The sequence below is a fragment of the Eurosta solidaginis genome, chromosome 4 (genome assembly GCF_040869045.1).
Source record: "Eurosta solidaginis isolate ZX-2024a chromosome 4, ASM4086904v1, whole genome shotgun sequence".
NCBI lineage: Eukaryota > Metazoa > Arthropoda > Insecta > Diptera > Tephritidae > Eurosta > Eurosta solidaginis.
In genome coordinates, this window is record NC_090322.1 from 165,814,113 (window position 1) to 165,828,188 (window position 14,076).

General features: G+C 35.5%; 1 protein-coding gene across 15 annotated transcripts in view; it reads right to left on the reverse strand.

Moving 5' to 3' along the window:
• Nucleotides 1-14,076, reverse strand: part of LOC137250593 (uncharacterized) — an 856,443-nt gene that overhangs the window by 540,107 nt on the left and 302,260 nt on the right. The gene's annotated exons all lie outside the window — the stretch shown is intronic.

The window sequence follows — 14,076 nt, forward strand, 5'->3', positions numbered from 1 at the left end:
ATGGACTACACTCTACAGCATACTCGAAATTATCGCTGTTTACCAAAGGAGACATTTTCGAGTAGCAAACTTTTTTTGTTGTAAATGTCCACTAAATCTTGTGGATGCCTAGATAAACATGCAAGCCTTGGGTTTATTGCTTAGATCAGAAGTATTACACACCAAAGGCCATACAAAATCCGTACATTTCACTGAATCATCTAACTAATATAGACCAAATCTCAAGCGCGAAGAACAAGATACATTTTTCGTTTGATAACCAGCAATGAGATGAAAAAATCTCGACCGAACGCGCAAAATATGCCAACACGTATGCACATTCTTCAAAGCACGCAAATATGCAGATACGTAAGCTCTAATTCAGCCAAAATGAAATGTGACAAAATTGTCGACAAGAGATGCTGAGCTTTTGCAATGAGAGTATATGTCGACTGCCTACTATGTATTGTCTGAGTAACACCCTAGCATGCACAAAGACACGAGTAGCAGCTCCGCCAGTCCAGCAATCAAATACATGCTGCGACGGTCACGTATGTATGATGACGTCGCGACATCCCAGCGATAAGAAATGATGATCTATGGCTGTTGAATGTTGAAGCGTTTGATGTTTTGACACTCTACAGCGATTGTGAATGCACCTGAGGTGCCAAATATAAAACACACGAAAACAAAATTTAAGATGAAAGAAGAAACAAGTGGCCTCGCGTACCGACTGTCTGTCTGTTCGAGTTTTGCATTTGTTTTCCGCGGTCGGGCAAATGCCATATGATCATCGCATCGCACCGTTACCGTTTAATGAATACAACACATACATAAATTTTATTCGCTGACATAACTACCGCTTACTGCTACCGCGCGTTTCATTGCAACTACCACTGAAATACTTTGTTTTCTTAGGTTTTGTTATGCCGCACGACTGTCGGTAAATCAAAAATATTTTTGTTTACCGTAATTTGTATTACGCTGTTTTGTGTATGCTGCCGCGCAATTGTGACAGCTTTGCACCCACACTAATTGCAAATTTTAGTAGTGATTTTGTATATTTTGCGGAGAGAAGGCAACTTTGAACCTTCAAAACACTTCCGGAAATTTGATGTTGATTGCGTTGTGACTTTGTAATTGGAAATGTTGTGAACAATTTCAGAATTGCCTTGGCTTTCTTATTTATACTACGAGGCGTTTATAGGACAATATATTGTTTTGCTTAAAGCCGCAAAAGACTTAACGTATTTAGCATACGTTTTATATTTTTGTATCCTTAAATAATATAACTCTACATCACATCTACTCGTATCAGATGATACGACATCGCAACATTTCGTACAATACCAGTAGAGAAGCGGATAAATCCTCCAGCGAGTGGGAACTTAGAATATACCCGCGGCAGGCATGCCCATCGTAAGAGACGATTCAAGTGGTTGTGTAGCGCAACCCGTTCAAGGGGCTGCCAGCGCAATATATAGCTTCTCCAACCTAATTGTCAAACCCACGTACCTGTGGCGCCTCCTGTTTCTTTAACAGCCGAGGCTCTCGCGGCCGCAAGTTCCTCATGGATCTAGGGGCGGTATGGCGTAAAAGGTTTCACTTGGTCATACCAAATCGTTCCCGAGATGGTCGCGATAGTAACTTAATGGTACTTGTTACTGGAACGTACCGGATCTGCATCTGGCAAGGTATCATCAAAATCGATAATACCCAAGGCCTTCGTAGGATATCCTTATCGCTTCAACAATAAGAATAGAAGCGGATATAATCTATTCGCAGGCGCATTAATTGCACCCACCATAAGGTTTGTAGTTCTCAACGAGCTTAACAAAGTTCCTGTTGAAAAGGAAAATTCATTTTCGGCAAAATATCACGAAAGTTGGCATGAAACATATGGAAGCCCAGAACTAATATGCGATGTAAGGTACTCACTATGGCTAGAGTCCGTAATATTATCAGGTAGTAGTTTTTGTGTTACAATAACAAAATATTACGGTAACTAAGGGTATTCTACCTAATCAAACCTCTAACTGCCATTTGAGAAGCTTGGATGACTACTTTCTCAAATAGGAGGAAGCGAGAGAACACTTTATTAAAAGCACAATTTATTTATTCATAAAAAAAAAATATTTCAAATTTTTGTCGTCAAGTCTTGGGTTGATTTTTCCAATGAAAAGAGCTTCACGGAACCGAGCATGCCCTTTACAGATTTAACAAGTTTATAGCGAAGTGAGATTCATAAGGCATATAAATTAAACTAAGAATTTTTTCGAAAATAGCTCTCTGAACTAAAACAAAAAATTAGGATAGGTGTTGTCCCACTATCGGCATACGTCGAAAATTCGCCAAGACTAAAATGACCTATGAAACGTACAGCTTTTGCATTAAGGAGCAAACTTCCGAGATCTATCATATTAAGATCCCTTTGAAAGGAGTGTTCATATGACCTAGAAGAGCGAACGTTTCTGTAGCTGTTCACTAAAGGCACCTCCTGATCCAAAATACAAAATTTTATACATGACTTGGAGAGAGAAAGTGGCGATACGTTGTTGCTTAAGAATAATGGAATGAAATTACTGTGAGAGATAGATGCAAATTAGTTTCACGAAAAAGCTTTTAATAGCACAGTGCTCCATTTTGGGAGAATTCGGGTTTTTTTTTGGCAACAAAAGATATTCCACTGAATAAGGAATTATTTAATGCTCCGAAAGATATTTTGTATTAAGGTAAGTATTTATTAAGGAGCTCTTGATAGCCCGAAACAAAGTGAAAGTGGACAAATTGCACCACTTTGGGCGAATTTGGGTCTCTTGGTAACGAAAAAGCGTGCATTGAATGAAGAAGAGGAACCAAATCAATTGCTTTGCCCGAGACTTTGTAATAAATTCAAATTACTTTTCCGAGGAAGCTGTTGACACCTCGAAATCCAGTGAGGGAACACAAAATACACCATTTCGGGTGACTTTGGGTTTATTTGGAAACGAAATAAAACGCATTGTATGAGAAATTATTTACACTCCGAAACTCAAATTACTTTAGCGAAGTAAGAGAAAACAAAATACACCGTTTTGGGCTAGTTTGGGTTTTTTCGGAAACGAAATTGAACGCACTTAATGTGGAACAATTTACGTTCCACAAGTCAGGATCTTTATCAAGAAACAATCAAAGAAACAAAAAAGGAGCAAACGTATTAATTTGCCCCACAGGTTTGTGAAGAACACAAAATTTACACTTTTGGGCGTTTTTTTTATTTGTCGAACGCACCAAAAGAGAATATATTTACGTTCCAAAGTTCATTTGAATTAAGAAGGCTAAGTTCGGGTGTAACCGAACATCACATACTCAGCTGAGAGCTTTGGAGACAAAATAAGAGAAAATCACCATGTAGGAAAATGAACCTATGGTAAGCCTGGAATGTGTTTGTATGACATTGGTATCAAATGGAAGGTAATAAAGAGTATTTATAAGGGTATCAAATGAAAGGTGTTAATGAGTATTTTAAAAGGGAATGGGTCTTAGTTGCATTGGTGGAACCCTTTTCGAGATATCGCCATAAAGGTGGACCAGGGGTGACTCTAGAATGTGTTTGTATTATATGGGTACCAAATGAAAGGTGTTAATGAGTATTTTAAAAGGGAGTGAGCCTTAGTTGTATATGTGAAGGCGTTTTCGAGATATCGGACCCGGGTGACCAAGAATTTTATCTGTCGGGTACCCCTAATTTATTTATATATGTAATACCACGAACAGTATTCCTGCCATGATTCCAAGGGCTTTGGATTTCGCCCTGCAGAACTTTTTCATTTTCTTCTACTTAATATGGCAGGTGTCACACCCATTTTACAAAGTTTTTTCTAATGATATATTATTCGTCAAAAACTAATCCAATCGTTATGTTTCATCTCTTTTTTCGTATTAGGTATGTAATTATTGCATTTTTTTCATTTTTCGAAATTTTCCATATCGAAAAAGTGGGCGTGGCCATAGTCGGATTTCGACCATTTTTTATACCAAGATAAAGTGAGTTCAGATAAGTACGTGAACTAAGTTTAGTAAAGATATATCAATTTTTGCTCAAGTTATCGTATTAACGGCCGAGCGGAAGGACAGACGGTCGACTGTGTATAAAAACTGGGCGTGGCTTCAACCGATTTCGCCCATTTTCACAGAAAACAGTTATCGTCATAGAGGCTATGCCCTTGCGAAATTTCACAACGATTGGTAAATTTTTGATCGACTTATGGCATTAAAAGTATTCTAAACGAATTAAACGAAAAAGGGCGGAGCCGTTGCATCATATCATTACTGGAGTTGAATGTTGACATAATTTACTTATATACTGAAAAGATATTAAATTTTTTGTTAAAATTTGACTTAAAATTTTTTTTTTTAAAGTAGGGTGTTCGTTATCCGCTAATTTTGATTAGCATACATATAGTAATAGGAGTAACGATCCTGCCAAATTTCATCATGATACCTTCAACGACTGCCAAATTGCAGCATGTAAAACTTTTAAATTACCTTCTTTTAAAAGGGGGTGGTGCCAAGCTTTTACTAATTTTCTCTTCTGCGTCATAAGGTCAACACACCTACAAAGTTTCACCGCTTTATCCGTCCTTGGTAATGAATTTTCGCACTTTTTCGAAATTTTCGATATCGAAAAAGTGGGCGTGGTTATAGTCCGATTTCGTTCATTTTAAATGTTGATCTGAGATGAGTGTCCAGGAACGTACATACCAAATTTCATCAAGATACCTCAAAATTTACTCAAGTTATCGTGTTTACGGGCGGACGGACATGGCTAAATTAATTTATTTTTTCGCCCAGATCATTTTGATATATAGAAGTCTATATCTATCTCGATTAGTTTATTCCGTTACAGGGTACCGTTATGCGAACAAAATTAATATACTCTGTGAGCACTGCTCAGCTGAGTATAATAAAAAAACCTAAAAGGAACAAATTATTTCGTCCGAACGAGGCCGAATCCGAAGTCGAAGCTGGAACCTTCTCAAAGTTTTGCTAAAAATCGGATGATTATCTTATATAACTGGAATTTTTTTACTAATGGATTCATATAATGAATAATCTCTATACAAATACTAAAAAGCCTTCGTGAACCAAACGAGGAAGTTATCCTTTTTGGCACTACTGCTTTATTAGATGCGATGAAGATTTTAATTTGGTTGTCTCTCACATGCGATTTATTAACAATACAGTAGAAGAAGACGTCTTCATCAAAAACTGTAGACTTCATTTAAAAGACTTCTGTGTGTTAGCAAAACGATTCTACTTTTGGATGGCATTGAAATGGCTGCTTAACGCCAGTATGGGTGCATGTGTATTCGAGTTCAAACCTCAGTGCCAGAAAATCTAGCTTATAAAGATGTGAAATTCAGAAACATGTCCTAGTAATAACCAAAATTCAGCGATATCAAGCAGCTGAATTTCATATCTGAGCGCGCTGCTTCTTACCTGTAAGTCTCCCACAAACACACAAAATAAGTTTTATAGCCAAATAGTAAAATACATTAAATATATAAACTCAGTTCTTCCCAATAACAAAAAAACGCTAGTATTTAGGCCTCATTTAACAACTTAAGTGCAAGTAAAGTCTCGAGGTGATGCCCTTTGGCCGAAAAGTGTCGTACAGCTCATCAATTCGCATTCAGAGCGTGCAAAAGTGAGGACGCAAAAGAGGTACCCACTTACATACAATTATTCACGCGCAAGCGTAAATGCGGTCCTAATGGACTAAAGAGTGGTAAAAAAGAAAAGAAAAAAAAAAAACTAAAGGGCAACAACAAAAACCTACCATAAGAGGAAAAATATCCGCAGCTAAATAGGTAGTACTTGCCGCATTCTTTTAATCTTGCAACATGCGTTTTCTTCTTTTCGTTTTTCATTACATTTTAATTTTTTCGCTAGCATTTGACTTTAAGCTTAAGCAAGAATGCTTTTAGCTGAAAACTGAGTAATTGAGTGACAATTAAGTTATTTAAAAGATGTGGCCAACTAAGTGCTGACTGACTATGTTGCACATAGATCGATGAGTCCGATGTACAATTTCGCGCAAAAAGAAAGTCTAAGCGAACGAATGCATAGTTGGAGGCGCGGTGTCGATCAGTAGTCGAAAGGTAGTCGTTAAATTGAGAAGTTTCGCACTACGCTTACTGGCGATATTCCTTTTGCGTTACACATCTGCTCAGCGCCTTTAGCCTATAGCCTATCGGTTGTCGCTTGTTGCTTTGATTTCACGTCATTTTTCTGTCTGTCCTTTTAGACACGTACATACATTAAAAAAAAATACTCGATCTATTTTTACGTCATTTGTCTACTCTTACGGGCAAACGATCGAATTGTGATGAGTTCATTTTCTTGCGACTTGTTGTTCCCTTTTTGCACAACTTGTTCGTTCATCGCATTCAGTGTGCTTATCTGTGCACGCGGATTACGTTTGAAGAGCAACAAAATGTGCAACGAAAGAAAATTGCCGAGCTCATTTCTCAATTATGGCTAGTAAGTTAAGCGATTGTGTTGCATGCCACAACTGCTGCCGCAAATGCTTCAAATGCCAAATCAACTGATGTAACGACTACAATGCTATTCATACTAATATATGTATAAGCAAGGGAAACGGGCGCTCGCGCGCTGTATATCTGTAGATACGTTTTTGATTTGCTCTTGTAATGTCTCAACAGCAATTCGTCATCTTAAAAACAAAAGAAATATAGTTTCAAGCGCGCGCGCGTCCCTATAGGTTTGCAATTTCATTAAGCGCACAACTTGTTCTGCATCGCATAACCAATGTGGCTGGTATTGATGATAACGCGCTTGTAACGCGCGCTCAGTAGGCAGACGCGCGAAATATTGATCCCAAGCTAATGATGGCAAAAAGTGGAGTGTGTGGATTGAGAACAGAGCTAAAGTCGCTCGAAGCTAGCTGCATATGAAGGCGGGCGTACGTCGCACACATCAGTAAATGTGTTTATGCGCGCACCAAGCTCATCACTATTGTCGACATTTTTGATTGAGATTAATCGCATATTTGACAGTTAAGCGAGCGCGGCAGGTTTTTTATTTTTGTTTTCTGTTATTACTCTAGCATCTTGCCACAAACATCATATGATGTGAGTGATTATAATGATGCTTTGTAGCGCGCATAGATTGGCATTCATTGTTATGGCCATTGAATATTTCACTAGAACCAGAGAGCTAGCAAAAGCAAAGGTCTAGAAAAACTACGCACAAATAAAAAACAAAGTACGAGACGACTGAAGATATATTGCAACATACTTCATATGTTGCAGGCTCACCGACCAGCGACACATCGCGCGAAGTGCCAGCTCCTTTACAACTTTTTCATTTACAGCTGTCTTCTATTCGATTCTTTATTAGTGGGTGTGACGTATATTTTTCTCGTGTTTTGTTGTTGCTTTTGCGTGTATGTGTAAATACATATTTATTTTTTTCTTTCATTTATTAAGCACTTCATTCCATCAACTCATCGTCGCGTCCAGTCAGTTGTTGGTTAATTTAAATACACTTAGCTTTGAATGGTCTTTAAGTTGAACTTTGACGTCACTTATGTCAAATTATGTCTTCATTTGGGTTTGATGGCAAGGCGCAACATGCAACAAAAGCACTTAACAAATGCTCATAACTCTCAATAATATATTTTGCTTGTTTTGTTCTTTATGAATATGCGTCATTTTAGGCGCAAATCCCATTGTTTTCTTTGGTTTGAGGTGAGATAAGCAATTTTGGAAGTAAAGGCATATAAGAGTAGTAATTTGCAGCACGATACTTGTTGGTTTGGTTTTATGTTTTTAAATTTGTCATAGATGTGATATTTGAGAGCGACGTGTACAATGTTGACTACCTTGAGATGAGAATGAGATGCGAGAAATACGTGGTATATTTGCACTTGTATGTATTTGGCCGATAAAGCTATTTCCCATAAAGTTCACCATTCTGACCTAAAGAATATCAATGATGTAGGAGACGAGGAAACTTAGATGGTAAGGGCAAAGCTCTGTTATGGGTGTATATAGAAAATAGAACTCTATGCACAAGACTGAACCACCTTGCCAACTACCAACCAAGCATCTTTCGATTTGCTCAAATTGGTTAAATTAAAAAAATATAAACAAATAAATTTGAATTATAATGATAATGGTAATGTCAACTGTAATGGTAATAAGAAATGTATGGATAATATTAATTGTAATAGAAATAGTAATGGTAATATTCATTAATTGATAATGTTAGTTGTATGGAAATGTAGCTTTAAATGGTAAAAAAAATTAAAAAAAACGGGATATATCTCCGAGAAGACTTAAGCTGAGCTTCTCTTCTATTTAACGTCGTGCTACTTTTTAATTATTACTACAAATTAACGGAACATGACCTAAATATCTTATGCTGACTTCGAACGGCACATGTAAGACACATGCATTTTCGATGAGAAGCTTTTCATGGCCGGAATACACAAGCAGGGTTTGCCAAACCACTTCCGCGGGGCAACCCTGCTTACAGTAACTTTTTCTGTTGTTTGTTTTTGCTTTTCCCGGTGCTTGAAAACAGAACCTTCGATGTGGTACGCAAGAGCGCTACGACAACAGGCGGATGCATTGGGTAGAGTAAGGACACAGAAAATTATGCATTGTTTTGGTTCCGTTATAATGCTAAATGGTTTAATTTCGGCTTAAATTCCGGTTTAAGATGCAGTTCGGTCTTGGTCATCTTCCGGTGCTTTGATGATTCGAATTTACCTATCGATACCGATTTTAGTATAAATCGCCTCGAAAATCGAAGCGGTTCTGTTAAGTGGTTCGAACCACTCAGGCAAAACTTGAACCGCTTCGGTTCAAGTGGTTCAAACGTTTAATACAAAGTTTTGATAGTATACAGAATTTGAAATTTGTCATTTGGGATCTGTGTTCAACCAACCATCGATATTTACCTACCAGTGATCTGCATGATTGCAATCAAAAGCCAAAATGAGCCACTCCCAAAAAAAATGATTGTAGAATCAGCACTGTGCACGAAAAATGCGAGTGTGATTCAAGGCGTGATTCACGTAGCGTGGTGTTGGTGACTGTTGATGTCAAAGCATGCACTGCCTGTGGTGAATTTGCTTGAATGCAGCGAATACTTTTCTAGCATTCGTGATTGGTTTTATATGCACCTGTGCCTTTGACGATTACTTGATGCCTTTTTCATTTAGCTACAAAATTAATGTCAAAAAAATCGTTGAACCACTTTTAACGTTATATAGACTGCTAGTATGATTGTTAACTATATATTTATGCATTGAAATATATAAGTATACTTATTGACCTATTTTAATAGAAGGGTCGTAACTTAAAAGTTTTGTTAATAAGGCCGCATCTGAGTGAAGTCGTTAATAATGTCATATCCCAGGTTTTAAAGTGGTCGCAACTGAAAAAAATATTTTTTTTTTTGTCCAAAAAGCTTCGAATTTAATTTTATTTCCTATTCACAATTTACATAAGCCAAAAATTGGTAAACCAGAATATTTATTTTGTGTCTTCTATAGTATATTTTAGCAAATTAGCATTTAACCAACTTTCAAAAGAAATTGAACTAAATTTAGTTCATATGTCGACCTAATTACGACTTTATTAACGACTACGTTGAGATACGGTCTTATTAACAGAATGTTTGAGATAAGTACTTTTTAGCAAATCTTTTAAGTTACAACTTTCCTATTAGTACAGGAAGATATGTATTAAGCAAATTAAGTTTTTAAAATTGTATGAAAAAAGCAGGGTCGGTTGAAAAGGAATTGATCAAAGTTAGAAAATTGTTCAGCAGCTTGATATTATGTCTCTATCTCGAGCTTTAAATGTTGCGATAATTAAAATTAGTATTTTTTACCTACGCTGTCTCCAGTAGAGTTCTATTAAATATCTTAATTTAAACAACTTCTAAAAAATCATGAATGGAAAGCAATGCTGATTAAGTGCACTTACTTAAAAGCTGAACGGATGATTGGTATCTAAGTAAGTTTGATGCTAAAGTTACGGCTAGGACATAAGGAAGGTTTTACCAGCTGATTCACAAGGGCAAAATTAAAATAAAATTAATCATTCAGGGATTTTTATTTAATTTTTTTTTCATAATTTATATTTATTTATATTTATGTTGTTGTCTTATCTTTTTTTATATTTATTTAAAAAAAAGTAAGCATAAATCCTCTGCTAAACTCTTCTGAAAATTGGAATCACCTCAAATGATTCGTCCAACACCAAAATGATTCGCTGCTTTTTAGAAGGCAGCAATGTCATTCGAGGTGTATGACGATATTAAAGTGGTGAAACCAACCTGTATCATACAACGACAAAATGTTACATACTTTTCAGGGTTTTTCACGCACACCCAAACATTTTCGTTCAAATACTGAAAATGCTTCGAAATATATTATTACTAAAATAGTGTTCTCATATCTTATCAATAAAAAAAAAATCCTTCCTATCAAACTTATCTTTTGATTGAAAAAAATGTTATATATTTTAAATAATTTTATTCTAAAACTATAATAGTTCCACGTACAAAAGTACAAAATCTTAAAATTAAGTTGAATGAGTTTTTATTGATACAAAAAAATTCATATACATCTTATTATATATTTAGTTATTATTATTTTTAAAATTACTTAAAGAATTTAAGAATAATAAATTATTTAAGCTTTTTGGTCCTAAGCGATTCCTTTTGTCAGTCATAACATTTCCCGCGAGTGAAAAACGCTTTCAGATGGGCCACTGCTTGCAGGAATGCACAAAATCATTCTTGCAAATTTTGATAGGCTGGGATATTCTGATGAATGGTAATCCCACCATTTCAATGGCTCAAAATTTTTATCAGGATTTACTTTACACGAGCAGTACCTTTGCAATTCATCTCCAATACGCTCTCTATCTGAACGACTCTCTGTGCTAATCACACTTGAGCAAAATAAACTGAAATCTAGATCTTGATTTGTGGAACTCATTGAGGTATTCTCGACTGCTAAATCAATTGTTGAGTTAACCACATTTCTTCGCAAAATTTTTGAAATGGAAAAATTTTTGGATTTCAGGTAGTTGAAATAAGATTTAACAAGTCGAATAAAGATGTCAAAGGCAGTTTATTATTTGGGTCAGCTTATTGAAATAAGGAGTAATTTTGGAAATTCCCTAAAGAATTCGTTTGATCTTAGTAAGCCTTGCCTGTTAACCGCATTTTACTGATTCATGTTATATATTCCTAACTAATAATAGACATGTGTTGTACGTATGCACTAATTACTATCGCAAGTAGGTAGCTATTAGATAGCTATTAGCAAACCTACTAAATTTAAATTATAAGCTTATATGAACGAAATTCATTTTATATATGTACGTATACAACGAATTTCAGCTCGCTTCAATTTATTTATTTAATAATATTAATAATATTTAATAATGCACTGCTAATTTCTCTAAAAAATTGGAATCATCTCAAATGATTCGTCCAACACCAAAAATGATTCGCTGCTTTTGAAAATGCACTACTGCCTTCGAGGTGTATCTCGATGTTAGTATAGTGAAAAAATAATGCAGTACTGTCGATTGGGAGTGTAACATTGGCAGCGAATACTGGAATCTGATTCACATGCGAAACATTCGGTGCTGTTCTCTGGTACCTACTAAGCATAAAAATAAAATACAGTTATTGAAACCAAATCCATGTATGCATTTATTTATAAAACTTATCAAAACGTTTTGTTGATTATTATAAAATGTAAGCAACGAAAATGGTAGAATGCATGACTATACCTATAGAGAGTATTTACTACGCATATATTCTGCACATAAGAAAATAGTCGTATTTTTAAGAGAAAAAAAACTATTCAGTTAGCTGTTTTCGATATACATATAAAACATACCTACTAAATTGTAGATGCGAGATTACTACACAAACTAAAAGATACTCATGAAAATGTAAATGTCTTCTTTGCTTTTCTGAGGCATTAAGCTTATAAATGTTGATATACGGTTATGTGAAAAATAATATGGTCTCCTTTTAAAACGGCATTGTTCCCAAATTATGTTTATTTATCAGTTTTAGTAATTCCAATTTAAAATATCGTTCTAACTATAACACAAACTATATATATACATTTCAAAGCTTACACAAAGCTCCCAACAATTAATCAAATTTGCATCAGTTTTCCAGAATTATTAAAAACTTTCAAAAAATTTCTGAGTGTGCAGTTTTGTAGCTCATCTAACTGTAGGGTGTTCGCATTTTTTTCCATACACCGCATGAACAAAATTCGTTTTTTCTGGAAGATATGGGCAACACCCTCGGGGAAAAAATTTTTAAAAAATTAACGGTAATTCTCATCTACTTAAAACTTGCACAATATTACACTAAAATTGAATGAGCTTCAAGACTGCACATTCAGCAATTTTTTAAAAACTGTTTATAAAAAGTTTCGAAAATTGATAAAAATTGTATTAATTTAACTTTAAAATGTGTATAATTATACATATGTATGTCGTTTGTATTATAGTTCGGACTATGTTATAAATTAAAAATTAAAAAGCTCTTTCATATACAAAGTTGTTACGCACGGGGTTTGAACTCATTTTGTAAATTTGTTTATTTTTTCACAAGATTTTGAACACAGGCGCAAACAGTAGACGTTATTAATATCAAAAGTGACAACTCAAGGCGTTGCCATCGAGAAAAAATTTATGCAATTTTATCTTAGAGTTGTATTTTCAAGCAAAGTGGTGAATTAAATAAGTTAAGTGATTTTTGTTGAAACTTTATTTTGAACCGAACCGAACCATTTTTTGGGTTTCGCTTTTTGTTGGAGTTAAGAAAAACAAGTAAAGAAAGCTAAGTTCGGGTGTAACCGAACATTACATACTCAGTTGAGAGCTGTGGAGACAAAGTAAGGGAAAATCACCATGCAAAAAGAACCTAGCGTAACCCTGGAATGTGTTTGTATGACAGGTGTATCAAATGGAAGGTATTAAAGAATATTTTAAGAAGAAGTGGGCCATAGTTCTATAGATGGACGCCATTTAGGGATATCGCAATAAAGGTGGACCAGGCCTGACTCTAGAATTTGTTTGTACGATATGGGTATCAAATGAAATGTGTTAATGATAATTTTAAAAGGGAGTGGGCCTTAGTTCTATAGGTGGATGCCTTTTCGAGTTATCGCCATAAAGGTGGGCCAGGGGTGACTCTAGATTTTTTTTGTACGATATGGGTATCAAATGAAAGGTGTTAATGAGTATTTTAAAAAGGAGTGGGCATTAGTTCTATATGTGGACGCCTTTTCGAGATATCGCCGCAAACGTTGACCAGAGGTGACTCTAGGATGTGTTTGTACGATATGGGTATCAAATGAAAGGTGTTAATGAGTATTTTAAAAGGGCTTGGGCCTTAGTTCTATAGGTGGACACCTTTTCGAGATATCGCCATAAAGGTGGACCAGGGGTGACTCTAGAATTTGTTTGTACGATATGGGTATCAAATGAAAGGCGTTAATGAGTATTTTAAAAGGGCGTGGCCCTTAGTTCTATAGGTGGACGCCTTTTCGAGATATCGCCATAAAGGTGGGCCAGGGGTGACTCTAGAATTTTTTTGTACGATATGGGTATCAAATGAAAGGTGTTAATGAGTATTTTAAAAAGGAGTGGGTATGGGTATCAAATTAAAGGTATTAATGAGGGTTTTAAAAGGGAGTGGCCCTTAGTTGTATATGTGAAGTCGTTTTCGAGATATCGACCAAAATGTGAACCAGGGTGATCCAGAACATCATCTGTCGGGTACCGCTAATTTATTTATATATGTAATACCACGAACAGTATTCCTTCCAAGATTCCAAGGGCTTTTGATTTCGCCCTGCAAAACTTTTTCATTTTCTTCTACTTAATATGGTAGGTGTCACACCCATTTTACCAAGTTTTTTTCTTAAGTTATATTTTGCGTCAATAGACCAATACAATTACCATGTTTCATCCCTTTTTTCGTATTTGGTATATAATTATGGCATTTTTTCATTTTTCGTAATTTTCGATATCG